We start from the raw sequence: 20,785 nt of genomic DNA, 5'->3' as shown, positions 1-20,785 counted from the left end.
CCGCTCATCTCTCGCCCCGTTAATGGACTGGGCTTTGCTGATTGTCGGCTCCGCATTCACTGTGGGTGTCACAGAGGCACGCGACCCCAGATTTATTCACGTAATGACAGCATCAATGAATTCAGCATCACAGCACAAGATGGCCGCCTGTCCAGAGTCATGGTCCAAGATGGCTGCCAGCCCAGAGCCACAGCACAAGATGGCTGCCAGCCCAGAGCCACAGCACAAGATGGCTGCCAGCCCAGAGCCACAGCACAAGATGGCTACCAGCCCAGAGCCACAGCACAAGATGGCCGACTCAACGCCTGAGTCTCAAGACAAGGTGCCACCGACTCACCATCATAGAGGGCGGAGGAAGAGGAGACAGGCGCCTACCATTCCTCAAAGTCCGGAGAACGTTCCCGAGCAGGCCGCTGCCGTCCAGGAGGACGTTCCCGAGCGGGCTGCTGCCGTCCAGGAGGACGTTCCCGAGCAGGCTGTCGCCCGTCCCCGAGGCGGTGACCGATGCCGTTCCGGAGGCCGAGGCGGTGACCGATGCTGTTCCGGAGGCCGAGGCGGTGACCGATGCCGAGGCGGTGCCCGATGCCGTTCCGGAGGCCGAGGCGGTGCCCGATGCCGTTCCGGAGGCCGAGGCGGTGCCCGATGCCGTTCCGGAGGCCGAGGCGGTGCCCGATGCCGTTCCGGAGGCCGAGGCGGTGCCCGATGCCGTTCCGGAGGCCGAGGCGGTGCCCGATGCCGTTCCCGAGGCTGTTACCAAGGCAGTGCCCGAGGCCGTTCCAGAGGCGGTGCCCGAAGCCGAGCCGTCTCACTTCTCCACAGGCAGTCCAAAGTCAAGTCAGGTGCCCATTGACCCTCCAGAGTCGAGTCAGGTCCCAGTGGACCCTCCAGAGTCGAGTCAGGTCCCAGTGGACCCTCCAGAGTCGAGTCAGGTCCCAGTGGACCCTCCAGAGTCGAGTCAGATCCCAGTGGACCCTCCAGAGTCGAGTCAGGTCCCAGTGGACCCTCCAGAGTCGAGTCAGGTCCCAGTGGACCCTCTAGAGGCGAGTCAGGTGTTTGTGGACCCTTTAGAGTCGAGTCAGGTGCTCGTGGACTCTCCAGAGTCGGGTCAGGTTCCAGTGAACTCTTCAGAGTCGAGTAAGGTTCCAGTGAACTCTTCAGAGTCGAGTAAGGTTCCAGTGAACTCTCCAGAGTCGAGTAAGGTTCTGGTTGACCCTCCAGAGTCGAGGCAGGTGCCCGTGGACTTTCCAGAGTCAATTCAGGGTTTTGTGTACCCTCCAGAGACAGGTCAAGTCACCGAGGACCGTCCAGAGACAGGTCAAGTCACCGAGGACCGTCCAGAGACAGGTCAAGTCACCGAGGACCGTCCAGAGACAGGTCAAGTCACCTCTAACACCCAAGAGTCAAGTAAAACAACAGTTAAACTTCATGAGTCAAGTCTGTTCCCTGTTGACTTCTCAGAGTTAAGTCAGGTCCTCATTGATCAAGTCCCTGTTGTTTTCCCAGAGCCTAGTCAGGTCACCGTTAGTCAGGTCCCTGTTGATCTCCCAGAGTCTAGTCAGGTCACCGCTGACCGTCCAGAGTTAGGTCAAGTCACTGCTGACTGTCCAGAGAAAGGTCAAGTCATCACTATCACCCAAGAGTCAAGTAAAACAACAGTTAAACTTCATGAGTCAAGTCTGTTCCCTGTTGACTTCCCAGAGTTAAGTCAGGTCCCCGTTGATCAGGTCCCTGTTGATTTCCCAGAGTCTAGTCAGGTCACCGCTGACCGTCCAGAGTTAGGTCAAGTCACTGCTGTCCGTCCAGAGTCAGGTCAAGTCACCTCTAACACCCAAGAGTCAAGTAACTCAACAGTTAAACTTCATGAGTCAAGTCAGGTCCCCGTTAATCAGGTCCCCATTGACTTCCCAGAGTCAAGTCAGGTCCCCGTTCATCAGATTCCTGTTGATTTCCCCGAGCAAAGTCAAGTCACCGATGATCTTCATGAGCAAAGTCAAGTCACCAATGATCTTCATGAGCAAGGTCAAGTCACCAATGATCTTCATGAGCAAGGTCAAGTCACCAATGATCTTCATGACCAAGGTCAAGTCACCAATGATCTTACTGAGCAAAGTAAAGTCACCAATGATCTTTATGAGCGGAGTCAGGTCATCAATGATTTTCATGAGCAAATTCAAGTCACCATTGACCTCCGTGAGTTAAATCAAGTCCCAGTTGATCTTCATGAACTAAGTCAAATCACCACAGATCCACCAGAGCTTCGTCACATCTCAGCCGAACTCCCCGAGCCTCGTCACGTCTCAGCCGAACTCCCAGAACTCCTGTCCTATCCTGTCATGGCCACGGAGGCCAGCTACCATCTCATCACGGCCACGGAGGCCGCAATTAACCTGTTTATGTTCTCTATTTCAGTCCCACCTGACCAGACTTGCTCTCCAGTGCCATTGACTTCACTGTGGTGGTCCTCTGCTCCGCCCTGGTGGGTTTCTGTCCTGTCTTCTCGGCTGTGGTGGTCCTCTGCTCCGCCCTGGTGGGTTTCTGTCCTGTCTTCTCGGCTGTGGTGGTCCTCTGCTCCGCCCTGGTTGGCTTCTGTCTGTTCTGTCTCGGCTGTGGTGGTCCTCTGCTCTGCCTTGGTGGGCTTCGGTCTCGTTTGTGGCGGTTCTCTGCACTGCACCGGTGGCCTTCAGTTCTGCCGGCTCCGCCCCGGTGGGTCCCAATTCCACCTGCTCCACCCTGAAATCCCTGCTCTACCAGTCTTGCCTCAGTCCCTGTGCTCTCCACTTCAATGTGGACCTGCACCTCTGTCCCTCCCCCTGTTCCGCCTCGGCTCCACCACCCTCCTGGATTATAGTGAAGTAGGAGCATCTGGAAGCCGCTTCTTGGGGCGGGGCTATGTCATGAATCTGGTATATGAACTTTCATCCATTCACCACCAGAGGTCACCCGCTCACTACATGGACTCCGGCACTACACCCACTGTTGCACTTCACCCGGGACTACAGTTCCCATCACCCATTGCACTAATTGCAAACACAGCTGAAGGCACTGATCTCACACACACTGCTGAATATGCTGATTACACTCACTATATAAACACTCACTCAGACACCTTCAGGCTGCAGAGTATTGTATGCGCTTATCACTAGTTAGCTGATAGCTACCCTACGGAGCCTGCCTTTTTTGAGGTGAAGCTTAGTCTCAGTCCTGCCTTGCCTGTTTCCCTGTGTTCTCTTCTTTGCATGATTGCCTCGGATTACCTCTCTTGTTTAGCCCTGTTTGGATACTGTTTGCCCCTGCCTGGACCTTGCTTGTACCTGGATTATCCCTCTTGTCTCACCCTGCTGGATTATGTTTGCCGTGGACTGACCCTTGCTTGCTTCTCGGACTGCTCTAGCCTTTCCTTCTACACGCCTGTTTGCCATCACCTGATCTATGCCTGTTTCTGACCATGTCTTGTCAATAAAAGCTTTGCATATGGATCCGCACGTAACCCGTCTGGTTCGCTCCGTGACAACTGCAAGTCACTTTCTGATTATTTTCTTTTCTTTCAAAGACTCAACTTTTTATTAGAAGCAACCCATCAAAGAGATATATTTCATTTGTTTCATATAACAATAACTCCCAAAGAATTGGCTATAAACAAAAAACAATGACAGCGATTGCTGGACAATAGTGTATGCTAATTTCCCATTCCAAATGCACTGAAAAGTGCTGCTGTACCATTTTTTTGCAGACTGTGAGTTCATTGCTATGATCCTGACCACTAGTCCAAGAGCTTGTGTAGCACTGACACACTGACAATCAGTATGGTTTATAGTCTTGTCAATGCATGCACGCTTTGTGTTGTGTATTTGTGATTGAAGAAGACTGTCAGCTCCACCTGTGGGTTGTGAATTGCACCCCATCCTCTTCTTTACAAATATCCCAGCAGTCACTGTTCTAGAAACTTGAAATTCACTATAGCATCTATAAAGACAGCCTTCATGCTTTTAATGTTAAACTAGCCACAGATAGACAGAATATCTTCTCAAACCTTATAAACAGTAACTTAAACAACACTCAAACTCTTTTTGCCACTGTTGAGAGACTAACAAACCCCCCAAATCAGATTCCCAGTGAAATGCTCTCAGACAGCAAATGCAATGAGTTTGCTTCCTTCTTTTCTGAGAAGATCATCAATATCAGGAAGGTGATTGGCACATGCTCAAGTAATGCAGAGGTCAGACAGATTTGGCCACAGTATCAAAAAGATACTATGTCTATTTTTGAAGCAATTGATAACAAAATTCTGGAAGACATAGTGCAGCACCTAAAATCGTCAACCTGCTATCTTGACACATTTCCCACATCTTTTTTCAAAAGTGTGCTGAAGTGTTTAGAAGCAGATGACTTAGAAATGGTGAACACCTCACTTATCTCTGGGACATTTCCAAACTCCCTGAAAACTGCAGTTGCAAAAAAGAGCAATCTTGATAACACAATTTTGAGCAATTTTAGACCAATGTCTAATCTTCCTTTTATAGGCAAAATTATAGAAAAGGTAGTTTTTATTCAGCTGAATATATACTTAAACTCAAATGGATACCTGGACAATTTCCAATCTGGTTTTCGACTGCATCACAGCACAGAGACAGCACTCATTAAGATAATAAATGATATTCGCTTAAATTGTGACTCTGGCAAAATATCAGTGCTGGTATTGCTAGATCTCAGTGCTAAGTTTGACACTGTCGATCATAACATACTACTAGAGAGACTGGAAAACTGGGTCGGGCTTTCTGGGATGGTACTCAAATGATTCAGGTCAAACTTAGAAGGGAGAGGCTATTATGTGAGTCTAGGAGAGCATAAGTCTAAGTGGACGTCCATGACATGTGGAGTCCCACAAGGGTCAATTCTTGCACCACTCTTGTTTAGCCTGTATATGCTTCCACTAAGTCAAATAATGAGAAAGGACCAAATTGCCTATCATACCTATGCTGATGATACCCGGATTTACCTAGCTTTATCTCCAAATGACTACAGCCCCATTGACTCCCTCTGCCAATGCATTGATGAAATTAATAGTTGGACGCGCCAGAATTTTCTTCAGTTAAACAAGGAAAACACTGAAATCATTGCATTTGGAAACAAAGATGAAGTGTTCAAGGTGAATGCATACCTTAACTCTAGGGGTCAAACAATTAAAAATCAAGTCAGGAATCTTGGTGTGATTCTGGAGACAGACCTTAGTTTCAATAGTCATGTAATCATCTAAAAAAACATTGCAAGAATTAGATGTTTTGTTTCCAGTGAAGACTTGGAGAAACTTGTTCATGCCTTCATCACCAGCAGGGTGGACTATTGTAATGGGCTCCTCACCGGCCTTCCCAAAAACACCATTAGACAGCTGCAGCTCATCCAGAACGCTGCTGCCAGGATTCTGACTAGAACCAGAAAATCTGAGCATATCACACCAGTCCTCAGGTCCTTACACTGGCTTTCAGTTACATTTAGGATTGATTTTAAAGTACTTTTACTCGTATATAAGTCACTAAATGACCTAGGACCGAAATATATTGCAGATATGCTCACTGAATATAAACCTATCAGACCACTCAGATCATTAGGATTGAGTCAGTTAGAAATACCAAGGGTTCACACAAAACAAGGGGAGTCCTCCTTTAGGTACTATGCCGCCCGCAGTTGGAATCAGCTTCCAGAAGAGATCAGATGTGCTAAAACACTAGTCACATTTAAATCTAGACTTAAAACTCATCTGTTTAGCTGTGCATTTATTGAATGAGCACTGTGCAATGTCCGAACTGATTGCACTATATTTTACGTATTCACTGTATTTTATGTAAAATCTTTTTTTATTTTTAACTGTTTTAAATTCATTATTTTTCTTCATGGCTATTTTACTTTCTTTTATGTAAAGCACTTTGAATTACCATTTGAGCCATTTGGCTAGCTATTTTGCTGAGGGCACACACAACTGAGTTTGAATGTCCGTTTGTTTCGTTTGCTCTCTTACAGCATCGGTAACTGAAGCAGCAGACTTTCTTTTTCAGCAGATCTTGCTGCTTTTTATTTAGCTTGCTCTGTTAAACCTCTTTTCCAAGCATCAGTTCAGGTTATTGTGATAGAAACAGGATGAGTTTGGGACCTCTCTGTGAAGTCCACTTCTTTTATGATATGTCTTGCTTAACAAATTACACCTGATTCTTATGAACAATCCAGATGAGATTTTCTCTTAGAGATCATATGATAAATAGGACATTAGATTTCTTGACTTTATTTCAGTATTTCATATATTTTATATTAAAAAAGCCTCAGCTTCTTCCAAAGGTACTCAACTAGATCTATTGCTTGACAATATTAATATGCATCAAATTCAAGCCATTTTCATCCCTAACAAGAACTCCTAAACACATCCTCAAGAATATTTGTGAAGGTTTGGTTTCACTCTGTTATCTCATATTTAATAATAATTTCAATAAGTCTAAAAATGGTAATGCTATTTATCAACAAACTGTTTCTAAAAGAATCAAACATCTTCAGAAAAGACAATAGATCATTTTATTAAAGTGTCCCATGGGTTTTTGTAAATGGCCTTTCACACAGTGTGTATTAATGCAGCTGAATGTGAATGAAATCTGTAAAGTTGTAAAGCTGAAAGTGCATCATAAATAAAGTTATCATCTCTCAACAGAAAGAGTAGACTCTGAACCTCTTAAACAAGTCATTTGTAATTGTAATTCGAATCCCATTTCCGTGAAGTTCACATGTCACAAGTTAACACATTTGCATAATGCCCACCCGTGAACATCCCGCAAAAACTTGAACCCCCCTCAAAAACTTGTTGGTGTGGATAACATAATGTAGAGAAGATGGTATGCACTGTGCTCAGGGATGGGCAGTATTTATGATACATGTATTTCAAATGCAAAATAGTATTTTGTAATTTGTATTTGATAGGGTTGATGAAAATCGCTTCGTATTTTGTATCAAAATAACAGTATTTTGTATTTTTGTAGTTTTAAAATACTGTAAAATACTTAGTAAGAAATCTACATGATGACATGATAACAATGCGGCCTTTGATTGGTGCCTACTCAATATGCTTGTTTACCCAAACTTGTTGAGATCTGCGGGGTATTCCAGAAAGCAGGTTATGTGACATACCCGGGTATGTTTAAGAGTAAGTAAATGGATAACCTCAACTTTCGGTTCCAAAAACGGAGGTAACTTTCAGGTTATGTTAGTTGTCATAGCAACTCACTCTCTGAACATAACCTGCTCCAGAGCAGCTTCTGTTCCAGGATTAGTTCACTTCAGCGAGCCTTCAGTGGGCGTGACAGATACCGCACAACATTATATAATATTAAAATATGTAATATAGCCTATTATATATATATAATATAATATAATAAATATAAGTTAAGCTAATATAAGTAATAAATAATGTAATATATTATTCTAATATGATTATTTCTTTTATTGGCATATATAAGTGTTATCTGGAAATTATGTATTAAGAGGTATGTATAAATTATAAAACACTATGACAAGGTAATGTTTAACTTATATATATTTATATATTTTATTTATTATATGTTATATCTCACTGCATGGAGTGGCATTTTTCTATAATGTCTAAATTCTAAATCAAAATACATATCTGATATGACTTAATGTATAATTAGCATAAAACAAACAATATAATTCACATTCTCAAGTATTAAAGATTAAATGGAAAAAAATAAAAATGATGCATGGCGCGCTTTTTCTTAGCGTCCGTTTCTATAGTGACTCGTCGATTCGTCGCTCTGTTGAGAATGTCTTGAGTCTTAACCAGGAACATACTCTGAGTTGAATTAACTTACTCCCGGACGAGTTTTTGGAACCACATAGCTCGAGTAAGCAAGGTTTGGGGTTAATCAACCGAGAGTTCAGGTTTTAGTTCACGGTAAGTTAACCCTGCTTTCTGGAATACCCCCCAGAACAGAAAATGTGTGCATATGGAAGAAGGTGGTCAAGGTGAGAAATGTGCAGTCTGCCAACTCTCCATCTTTTTTTTATTTTATTTTATTTTTAACAGTTCATGTTCAGTTTTGGTGTTCGTTTTAGTAGCCGAGGCTAAATAGTAAACTATTATACCAAGCAGCAGCCCCACAATAAACATTAGCTTCCTACTTTCAGCCTATGTTAAGTTTGTCAGTTGTACACGAAAAAAATAATTATATACTGTTTCAGTGTTGTACAACATTACATTTTAATTCCACGAAATTGGTGTAATATTAAACTCGCGTGGAGCAGGCAGCATTAACTGTGAGCTGCTCTGAGAAACTTGTTGTGTTTAAAGGCATCAGTAGCTAAAGAGACCTCTGCAATGAAGTCCACAGGCTACACACACTCATTCAATACACTCCCTCCCTCACACACACATTTTCTTTCTCACCCACATTCAACACATACGTTTGACTGTTTCTGTTAGAAAGTTTCAATTGTTTTGGAATATCTGCTCTGTAGTATTCTCTTTTGGATTATAAGTAAACATTCTTACTACACTATTAATGTGTATGTGTCCACTACTTCTATGTCTCTCAATGGATTCAGTGGTTGGAGTGTGCTAATACTCCTTGACAAGTTCTGTTGCTACTTTCTGATTACGTTTCTGGCTACATTAATAAACAAAACATTGATCCTTTAATAATTGTTGAAAAGCTAAAATGATTGTTTTCAACTTCCAACTAGGCGTCCAATGATTGATAAATAAATGTTTGATTGCTGAATATTGTACCCTAGTTGAAGTAGCTGTTTAGTAGGATCATGATTTTGCATACCATTGCATACCTGACACAAAATATATTATAATATGTATGATTAACATTCAAATGATTAATTAGATAGAAACTTGTTGCTAAGAATTCAGGTGCCATCACTTTGTTCAGTTTGCCATCACTGTTTGTCATTAAATGAAAGTGTTGCTTATGCAAAGTAGGCGCTTCATTACAGAACACCAAGTAACTAAATTAGGATACAATTATGAGTCATTCGCAAACTGTTTAACAATAAACATTGTTTACTTTAAAGCTAACCTTTATCTGGTAGATCACAGGGATCTGTGAATATTTGATCTCTTAACTGGTTCCATATGTCAGATTTATTGCATGACCTGGACAGAGAAAAGCTGTAGCTATCAAACATTGTTTACTTCATCAACTGTAATGTAATGGTGAAGGGATAGATCAAATAGTGCAATTGATGGAAGGTTTGCGAAGAAATTTCATGCTCCCTTTTAAAGGTATCGTCTAGAATTTTTTAAATACAAAAATACAGTAGTTTATTTTGATACATGGTATGGCTGATGTATTTTGTAGTTTATTTTAAAAGTATCTTTGCCCAACCCTGTCTGCACCTTAAATTCGGTTTATGTTCACTTCCAAGGAAAAGGCTGTGAAGAATCAGTGGTTAAAATTCTTCTTTACTTCCATACCAAAGCAGTATAACCACAAATTCATAATTTCACTGACAACTGCTTCACCAATTCCCTGCGAGTTCAATACAGGATTTGTAAACGGGATTCGCTTGAACAGTTTGCCTCTCCGAATCACAACCTGTAAGTGTGATTAATAATTGTTTCCTTAAAGTTCTTTCGAGCGTTCAAAATAGGTAGTGTGTTGTGTTGTGTATACAGTCACTGCAGCTGTACCTCTCCAGCTAACTCACATTATAGCTCTGATAATCAGCTGTGGGCCGCTATTGTGTCGAAATGTGTCGATTAACATAGAATGTCTGTCGTTCTTTTTACTTGGAGTCATGATAAAGGATGGAGCAATACGTTGGTTTACAAACTGCAGTGCTTTACCAGTACTCCATGTATCGGACCAATCAGAGCAGAGAAACATCATGCAAAGAAGGGGTTTGGAAAGATGAATCTTCAAACAAATAGTTTGAAAGTCGTTGAGAAAAAAGGTAAAATTAAATGCATATTATAGGAAAATTAAAGTGTTTTTTGACCTTGCACGGATGTAAACCTGTTGTTGGGGACTCCCAAAACTAATTGTAATGGTAAAAACCTTCATATTCATCCGGAAGAAGGAGGTGGGAACCGGCGGACAATCAAAATGAAACTTTGATAACAAAATTAACACAAAACAGTGCACCAGCCCCTCACGGACGACTGGTGCGCTCAAATAAAAAACAAAACATAACTAAAAGCCCAGGCCTGGTCCTCTCTCGTCCTTCACTGTCGTCGCTCCAGTTTTATATCCTTCCATCTCCTACGTGGGACTCGAGACCGGCAGTGGGTAGCAGGTGTCACTGATTTCCCAATCATTGCCGGCCTCCCTCCTTGTTCCCACGTCCCTCGGCCCCGCCCCACTCGCCACACTAATATATGAACCTTTCAAACAGCTTAATAGGAGCACTTTAAATGATACCGTCTCCGTATGCACTGATAAACGCCAAATAACAAATAGCCAACTAAATAAGTGTATAAACAATTGTGCTATAAATGATAATGGAATAGGATTGTGTAAGATGCAGGGATGTACTAGGATGTAGGGGTAACAAAACAATATAAGAATATTGCACATTTTTATTGCATAAGTGGGGAACATTTAACTGTTCATGAGGCAGATTGTCTGTGCGAAGAAACTGATCTAGTGTCTGATTGTCCTGGTATTTGCAGCTCTGAAGCACCGGCCAGATGGCAGAAGTTCAAAAATGGGGCAACTTGGATGTGAGGGATCCAGAGTGATTTTCTGAGCCCTTTTCCTCACTCTGGATGTATACAGATCTTGAAGGGTGGGCAGGGGAGCACCAATAATCCTTTCAGCAGTCCGAATAATTCTCTGTAGTCTTCTGATGTCTGATTTTGTAGCTGAACCAAACCAGACAGTTATTGAAGTGCACAGGACAGACTCAATGACGGCTGAGAAGAACTGTGTGAGCAGATCCTGTGGCAGGTTAAACTTCCTCAGCTGGCGAAGGAAGTACAACCTCTGTTGGGCCTTTTTCACAATGGAGTCAATGTGATTGTCCCACTTCAGGTCCTGAGAGATAGTGGTGCCCAGGAACCTGAATGACTCCACTGCAGCCACAGTGCTGTTCATGATGGTGAGTGGGGGGAGAGCAGGGGGGTTTCTCCTGAAGTCCACTATCATCTCCACTGTTTTGAGCGTGTTCGGCTCCAGGTTGTTAAGACTGCACCAGACAGCCAGCTGCTCCACCTCTTGTCTGTAAGCAGACTCATCACCGTCCTGGATGAGCCCGATGACTGTAGTGTAGTCTGCAAACTTCAGGAGTTGCTCGGTACGCAAACTGCAGGGGGTCCAGTAAGGGTCCAGTGATGTCCTTCAGATAAGCCAGAACCAGTTTTTCAAACGACTTCATGATGACAGACGTAAGAGCCACAGGTCTGTATTCGTTAAGTCCTGTTATCTTGGGTTTCTTTGGAATGGGGATTATGGTGGAGCGTTTGAAGCAGGAAGGCACTTCACACAACTCCAGGGATCTGTTGAAGATCTGTGAAAAATTGGTGGCAATTGGTCAGCACAGGTTTTCAGACAGGCTGGTATAAAGCTATCTGGGCCTGGTGCTTTTCTTCTTTTGTTCTTCCTGAAGACCTGGCGCACATCATCTTCACAGATTTGAAGAGCAGGAGGTATGGAGAGGGGGATTGCAGGAGGTGTTAACGGATGTGTAGGGAGATAGTCAGAATGGGTGTTGGGGTTTCAAATCTACAATAAAACTCATTTAGGTCGTTAGCAAGTCGTTGATTAGCCTCAGTGCAAGGGGATGGTGTCTTGTAGTTTGTGATGGCTCTCAGTCCTCTCCACACTGAAGTTGAGTCATTGGAAGTAAACTGGTCTTCCAACTTTTTAGCGTAGGTCTTTTTAGCCGCTCTAATCTCTTTGTTCAGTATGTTCCTGGCCTGATTGTACAATACTCTGCCCCATTTCTGTAGGCATCCTCTTTGGCCTGACGAAGGTGTCTGAGTTTTACTGTAAACCATGGCTTATCATTGTTGAATGTTAAATAAGTCCTGGTAGGAATGCATATATCCTCACAAAAACTAATATAGGATGTTACAGTCTCTGTGAGTTCGTCCAGATCGGTGGTAGCAGCTTCAAAAACACTCCAATCAGTGAGGTCAAAACAAGCTTGTAAATCCTGCTCTGTTTCGCTTCACAGTCCATCTCTTCACAGTCTAATGTGTGCATGGTAGACATATTGCAATGCATTTAAATGGCAAGGGGACTTTTCCAAGTCTTTCTTAATATATGTGTGTGATTTGATTTCCTCTGCTCTGGGTGATTTATGACTACCTAATGTCCTTATGTCATATCAGTGGCCGGGCATGTTTCTGGATGAGCTTCTCAAAGGTCTTCATGTTGCATGACAGAGAGAGAGAGAGAGCAACGTGTCCTTGAAGGATGTAGGCCAAGGATGACTTCTGAGGTTTCTCATCTGTGGCTCCAAACTATTCAAGGACTGGCATGCCTTCTTTACGAACTGGGAGAGGAAGAACAGATACCGAAGGACCCATCAGAACTGGATGCCACTCATTGGCACCAAGACTGATTCTGTGAGGTCGTCAGGCTTGTTCCTCCAGTTTCTCAAGCTCTCCCAGTTACAGACAGGTTAAATAACATCCCTGGGGCCCTCCTTGAGTAAGATGGTGCCGTCGGGGATAGGTGCCCTATGTAGAGTGTGTGATCTGGATTAAAGGGGCACCCTGGACAGACATTATGAGCATCTCAACATCTTACTGTAGAACAGAATTTCAGTCTATCCTTACCAGTTTTGTATTTCTTAGTCAAGACAAATACCAGATAAGCTATAAATCACTTTTTTAAGCATTGCTGAGTAGCTCACACACAATGCTGACCGTATAAAAGCCCAACTGCACATAACTGACGAACCCCAGCAGCAGAGGTGCATGGCATCACTCACACACAGCCAGTTTCAGCCAAGAAGACAACAAGAGCATCCTGAACTCACTAACACCAACTTGTGTATCAGCCAGCAGCTAATACTTACTCCAGGCCAAACACTGCAAATCACCAGCGCTCGCTACCTTATCAACACAGCTAAACGCTGCCTCAATGACTTCTCTACATAAAACTACTTTTTAATTAAAATAAAATAAATAAAAAAGATATACTTTAATGATTAATCAGATTTGTCAACTAGCGAGGTCTGTAATCAATTAATTCAGTCATTAAATAGGCATTTAGCAGTCATTAATATGTGTTGCTGCAGTTTCATTGATTGTACTGAATCGTCTCTAGAAAAACTAATCATTACAGCGCCAAGTGAACCGTGTTAGACAACTGTCCAAACGTTTGTTCAGGTTTGTTAGCTCGGAGTAACTGCAGATTTAGGGGGTTCTTAAAGTAACATTTGTACAGCAATGATGCACACGTTTCGCAAGGTTTTTTTTTTTTTTTTTTTTTTTTTTTTTTTTTTGATAATTGGTAAATTTATGGATAAAATAATCAGATGTTGGATTGGCAGTTAATCTTGGAACAATTAATAAGATAAATGGCTTATCAGTTTCTTTGTGGCTAAGTAATAGAGGGCATCTCATAAAGTAATGCAGTTTATAGAAAGATCAGTCTCCTAAGTACAAAAATGCAAGTAATTTATTTACAGAACCACAAAAGAGCCATTATTTACCGTATGCTTTGAAACTAAGATATACATATTAAAATGTAATATTCTCAGAACATTGGCTAAGCAGCAAAAGTAAATCGTTTTCATTAAAACGAACAGAAGTATCTGTTGCAGGATTCAGTCCTAGCCACTTTAATTTTTCCATGAACAACAGCATCTATTTTATTTGTTTGTTACACATTTAAAAAATAATAATCTGACTGTCACATCTACGTATACCAGGTTCTGATGTTCCTGGTTGATTATTTTAAAGCATCTTTCAATTCTAATTTATACACGACAGTAAAACATTTTAATAATATTTATCATACCAAAGAATTTCATCTGACAGTTGCCTTTAACTCTTAGCTTTGATGCTTTCAGTGTGGACAGCTGACTTAGTTAAGGTTTTGCTGAGCAAGCTAATGCTATAAAATCCAAGCCATTTAATTAATGTACGTGATTATTCATAAAGCATATTTTATTTCTTTAAGTGCCATTCAGGAGATATTACAGAGGCTTTGTGTGCTACTGCAACTCCTAAGAGCACAGCTAGCTACATGCAAAGAGAGCGCTGCCAGACACAAGTCCTCAGTTAAGACTCGCCCTGTCAATTAAATAGATATTTCCTGTCAGTGTGAAGCAGTGGCAAGGCCAGGTAAGAGTCAGCGTGCCACTGGTTCACCCAGACTGAAGGCTGAAACAAACAGACACACCATCAGTCAGTGTAGCTCGCTAGCATAGTTCAGACTGATTTCAAACTATATGTGCAAACATGAGAAAACATTTTTTGAAACATGAGAGAAACTGTATATTTAATCTGTTTCTCAAACAAAGATAATTGCTTTGGTAAAGCTTCATCCATTTTTTGTAGTTGTATAGGAAAGAGCAACCAACACAGTCTTCATATATTCACTTCTGTGTGAAGAAGCTGATAAACTCAATGGTGGCATTCAGTAATCACAAGCAGATGTGCAGTTCACACTACAGTACATGACACGTGCCTCAAAGGTGCAACAAACTCAACATCAGAGCAAACGGCACAGTAAACAACAGAGACATCCATGCTGCAGTGCATGCTGGGAACCAGAGTCCTGCCACTGAAGAGACGGCACTGACAGCTGCTCAACACTGGCGAGTGGCACACGGATGTGGTGTACAAGCTGAAGCAGTCCCACTTTCTCTGCCAAAGAACAAATCACTCTACACAGAGATCTGTGACAACGATGTGTCAATCAACTCTGTCGAAAGGTATCGTATAAAGAAAATAGAAATAGGCCTTCACTGCAAAAATAAGTTGCCAGTGGGCTAAGAAAAATAATCTTAATTCAAACGGAAAACAAGATCATTTGTTTTGCCCCAGTGGCAGATATTTTTCTCCCAAAAGAAAAAAGAACTAACAAAATTTTGATAATTATTTTCAGAAAACAAGACCTAATATCTTAAGTCATTTTGCTTCTGAAGTAAATGTATCTTGATTCAAGAATGTTTAGATATTTATACTGTAAAATAAGACAAAAATACTAAAGAACATTATGTTAAAGAATTGGCCTTGGAAACAGCATTAAAAATAGTACATATTTTACATTAGTTTGCAGTAAGCAGACTGTCCTGGCATTTAGTTTATTCTTTGGCTGGTGTATTCAGCAAGTGTCTTTCTTTCTTTCAGTCTGAAGAAATCTGTGATCCTCGTGTAAACTATAAATTTATGTGGAGAAGCCCAAAAAGTGTCTGAAATTTATATTTCACAAGATCCCTGATTATTTCAGTTTGATCTTTCCAGTTTGTGCGATACATTTCAGCACAGATTGTTTTATGAATCGTCATAATGCAGCTTTACAAAGAGGCTATTTTTGAAGGATGTGACATTTAAAATTATATTTGAAATGACAGCAAACTCACAGCAGTGTGACCGATTGCATTTCATTTCACATTTGATTTATATGTGTGCATTTTACAGAACATTTCAAGTTCAAGTTCAAGTTCAAAACAACATACAAGATGGAAGTTGTCGAAGACAAGTGATTCATAAGGAGATAATTATCTTAGAAATGATGCAATAACTCAGGAAGGCATAAACTAATACACAGCACAACTCTGCATTATAATAATCTAAAAAACAACCACTAATTTATGACAATGCAGAGGACTCATGATTTGAATGTTGTACTTTGCTGCCGTTAATCTGGACATGTTCTCTTAAGAAAAAACACGGTACCATACACTGATAGACATTTTACTGTATTTTTGCGGTAACTTACTAACCACCCGTTTACAGTAGCTTACCACAATTTCATTTTACAGTATACCCTGACCACAAGATAATTGTACAGTAAAATATCCTTGCTGCAACTTAGTTTTACAGTATAACAATATTACAATAACTTTACTGTACTTCATGTTACACTATTTAACCAAATCTTTGAATATTTAACATGAACGTATGTATTGGATTTAATACATTCCAAATAAGAGTCCATTTACAACAGTATAATTTTTTTATTCGTTGTCACTTTTAAAAACATAATTTTTTCAGTGTGCTTTATTCTGCAACATTAATAATTATTATAATAGAGAACTGAATTCATCAAAACAAATCAAAGCAAAGATCATGACAATATGGCAACAAAAAGCATCCCAGTTGGTCTTGTCTAGCCTCCATAACCACTGATGGCTGATCTGAAACAAAACAGAGGGAAAATGTGTGAGAAATGGGTTTATCTCATTATCTTTATGTCATGAATTTATCTCATCTAAATTTGTTTATAGACAGCCTTTGGGTGCAGTTAGCTCCTACTGACACACAAGCAAAAGGGAAGGAAATGAGGGAACTACAATGAATGAATATGTGAGAGATATTGCATACGTCTGTGTGAATCTTTAGCATAAATGATTATAGACTATTCAGTATTTAATTAAAATGGCAAACCACATGTGCTGGATGCTTGATCTTTTTTTTTTTTTTTTTACATCTTTTTAATGTCTTAAGACTGATTACACAGATTTGCTGTGTAGCATAGCTGCAGTTAATCTAATGTTAATATAATGCATCTGATAGTTAGTCAAAACACATACTTACAAAGCCAAAGATGCTCTGTGCCGTGGTTCTTACAAGAGCCTTTGGGGTGCATTAGCTTCTGTTGAAACAAGCAAAAGAGAGAAGGAGAGGAACCATCATTTCTCATCAGTGATTGTTGACTAATCACTAATGATGATAAATCTGATAAATCACAGATCTAGGATGACTTCTAGATTGATCACTTACACAATCAAATGACAATCAACACTGAAAAAAAGAGAGAAGAGAATATATAGTATAACATAAAAATGAATATGAAAGTTCAGAGAGCACTAACTTTGATAAAACTTTGCTTCTACTAACAAACAAGAAGCCATAATAAGGAATGTATTTTAACTATTGAATTAATTTCTTTACTTGTTTTTCTTGGGCGTATGCACAGGCGTAAATGTTTTCATTGCTGTTGGTAATGGATTACATTTTAAAAGGAAGTTTTGTTAAGTAAAAAGTACTTACCTCAGGAAAACTCGAGCTGACGTCTGACGATCCTCTCAGAAGGGAAGTGTGTTATGTGTGCACCGGACACAAACCTCAGTTTAAATAAACTCTGCCAGGTTGTTGCACTGGCTTTGCTTTCAAATATAATTTAGATTTTGTGGGGTGTAAGTTTATATATATATATATATATATATATATAATTTAAAAATTACATTTATTTCATCACACTTGTGCTTGCCCTGGCATTACCAAAAAAAAAAGTGAAATCTGTATTTCACTGATAGCCTACTGAAAATCGTGGAAATGCAATTGTGGATTTTTATGTATGTATTTATTTTAATTTTTCCTTTATTAGAGGAAATACTAAAGCTATACACATGCTGGATAATTTTTAAATGATAGAAATGAGAATGCAAGGTCATGTTTTTCATCTGCAGAATGTAGTAGCACTTCATTTACAGTAGCACTACTGCTTTTGTGCAAACAGTACTGAAAAATTCCTATTAGCAGTAAATTACTGTAAATGCTGTAAAAATACCCAGAATACAGTGCATATTACAGTAGTTAACTGTAAATAATACAGTACTTGCAAATGAAACCATTTTGCCCTTGATCGAGACACATAACCGTGGGTTACTTCAGGAGGACAGAAGCTTCAGCATCCAGAGATGACCTCTACAGCCCTGAATATCAGAGGAGACCATGTTAACTAGATGCGCCCCAGAGACAGACCCCCTATGAAGACCTTATCACCTCGACCACCATCAGCACAAGACCACGGGAACCAGATGAGTCCTCTGCACCTGTGTAGCAGCCTGGAATTAAATCACACCATGATGGTTTCGTCTGGTCAGAGGAGAACTGCCCACCCAACTGAGCCTGGTTTCTCCCAAAGTTTTTCTCCATTTCTGTCCCTGATGGAGTTTGGGTTCCTTGCCGCTGTCGCCTCTGGTTCGTTAGTTGAAGACGCTTGACTGATTGCACAGACACTATTGGAAGAGAGCTGAACTGGATGATGATATCACTGAATCATCAATTAACTGAATTTTACTCTTTTACAATCACCAATGAGCTAAATATTACTCTTTGTTATTGTCCTCTTGCATTAATGACAAACTATTTTCTTGTTTAACACTGTAAAGCTGATTAACACAACCAGTATTGTATAAAGTGCTATACAAATAAAGGCGACTTGACATACTTGAAGCTGTGAGCTCATGAAAGTCATGGAAAAATCCCACCTTCCCTGATGAATAAAGATTCAGAGATTTCCATCTCTTGTTAAATTAGGCTCTTAAAATGAAAGATGTTTCAGGTTGATGTACCGACAGCGTTACACACTTCATTACCTTGAAGCTTTTACATACAGTCATTCATTAGTGTTTAAGATGAAATCTCAGATCCATTCAGTCAGTGTTGGCTGTGTGATCTCAATGCATCTACCAATATTTTATGTCCTGCTAGAACATAAATCATGATTAAACTCTAAATATGAAAAGCTTATTTCCTCTCTGTTGTGTTGTGGTATATCCATTTCAATACAAATGCAGGAAAACATGATAATAAAGGCTTATAATGATACAGTACACTAACCTGATGTGTTTCACACTGCCACCCAGAACGTTTGCAATGTGTGACAAAATTTATGGCAATTTCTGACAATGTCTTGTTTTCTCTGACTTTTAATTTTTAAACCCACAATACTGTCATTTCTGCTGTATTTAACAGTATTCATGAACAGGAATGGAAACGCTAGCTAAAGCCATTTTCTAAACTCTTAGTATCATACATTAGATGTGGTTTTATCACTTTTAGAGATAAAGAGGGCACATCTGGTTTCAGCACCGCGGACAGCTCCACCCCACAGCCAACATACACAACTAACAAACGATATTTACCCGAGCAAAGTCATCACACTGCGAGATATCTACACTGTCGAGTAATGTAGTAAATATGATTGAGCTAAATAATCAAACAAATTATAATATTTCCTTTTGTAATCCAGAGCTCCCTCTATCAGCAAAAATACAGAGGAGGTGAACTGAAGATTCAGTGATACTGGTCTTTAACCTCCACTCTATCATATAATGAAATAATTTCATATTTAAATGAACTGACATTTGGTTTCAAAAATCACCATTGATCAAACTACTCGAGGACTCGTGTGTATATGCGTATAATAAGAGTGTGATGTTTACGACCATGAGAGAGTTGCCTGACAGATGTGAGCTGAATGAATGTGATTTGATTGGTTGAAAAACATGATCTGTATAAGCATTCAGTGGGTGACGCATCAAATCCTGAAGCCCATCAAAGTCTTCATCTCTTTCTGCTCCGAGTACAGGAATAAGGCTTTTCATGCATTTAAACATGGTTAAGGAATGAGACCGATTTAAAGCACTAGCTAGCCTACTTATCATCATACTACACTATTTCACAAAATGAAAACACAGGTTGATTCGTATCTCGCGCTGTGTGCTGCTGAATGTCTCTGTGATGCTTCGGGCTTTTCTTCATCGATGACTGTCAAGTGTTGTTGTTGTTAGCTGTTACATAACGACCAGTCGGGACACATTCATTCATCGCACTCCTTATATTTCCCGACAGGTTTTATTGCATTTCATTTCAATCGTACATTTGGTAAAATATTCCCAAACAGATTGATAGCCTGTTCCTATACTTCAGATGTGGCGAGGTTTTCTTGTTTTGTTTTAGGCCATCTGCCAAACAGAGATGCTACTGAAGAATAATAATTGAAGAAAAACATCTATGTCGATGAAAGCATTGGTGGTGTGTCATGGTTGATGCTCATAACGTTAGAAATAACCGTGAGGAGATCCTAAATTATCAACATGGCCTTGCTCAGATTTGTCTTTGGCTAAAATGATTGATTTGCGCTCAACGTGATTTTGCTTTGAGTGAAATTCCCGATATTTTATTAACAACTGTGACGTTTTTGTTTAAAACATGTCTATTTACTCGCAAGATGGAAAGCCTGTATTTAATGGTAAGAGCATTGATACAATCAAGTAAGGTCATAACGACGCGACTGAATCGCTCGCTATATTATGTATTTTATTTTCTTCTTATGAACACATAGGTGTTTAACATGATGCCGTGATGTGCACGAAATGCACCGTAAACAAGCAATGTTTAGGATATAACAGGCTTGAACAGAAACACTTTTACGCAAAGCAACACCCAAGTCAAATATGCAACATACATTAATATTCAGCATAAGCCGAAACATGCAATCATTATTGTTTCCTACCGAGAATGAGGGACGAGCTCCGTGCGGTTGTCTCGTTGCAGTGACAGAAGGTGACCCCGCGCGCGTGTCCCTCCGCATCCACCGGATCACGATGTGCGCAGCGATGTGCTCGCGCACTCTCCGCCGGTGGGGGATGGTTCAGTTCAGCGCGAGCTGTCTGTCCTTCACACGCGTGATTCCCAACGACACGGAACCACCGCGAACCATGACGCGAGGAAAGCATGTTTTACTGACTTCTACAACCCAGTCCGTGTTTTAGAAGAAGTGTATTATTTATCAATTGTTTGAATGCTGCTTCATGGGGGTACAATACTTTATCTCTTGATTTATATTCCTATAAAGCTCTCATACAA

The 20,785-nt window shown here is 40.6% G+C and overlaps 1 protein-coding gene across 1 annotated transcript in view; it reads right to left on the bottom strand.

Annotated features, from left to right (window-relative positions):
- Window positions 1-20,577, bottom strand: part of LOC132129282 (protein kinase C and casein kinase substrate in neurons protein 1-like) — a 55,615-nt gene extending 35,038 nt beyond the window's left edge. The window contains exon 1 of the mRNA XM_059540808.1: window positions 20,433-20,577. The gene's annotated coding sequence lies outside the window, so the exon portion shown is untranslated. The remainder of the gene's footprint in view (window positions 1-20,432) is intronic.
- Between the last annotated feature and the right edge of the window lie 208 nt (window positions 20,578-20,785).

This window comes from Carassius carassius, chromosome 46, assembly GCF_963082965.1.
Source record: "Carassius carassius chromosome 46, fCarCar2.1, whole genome shotgun sequence".
NCBI lineage: Eukaryota > Metazoa > Chordata > Actinopteri > Cypriniformes > Cyprinidae > Carassius > Carassius carassius.
The sequence above is the reverse complement of the archived record's forward strand: the minus strand, read 5'-3'. Positions and strand labels throughout refer to the sequence as shown.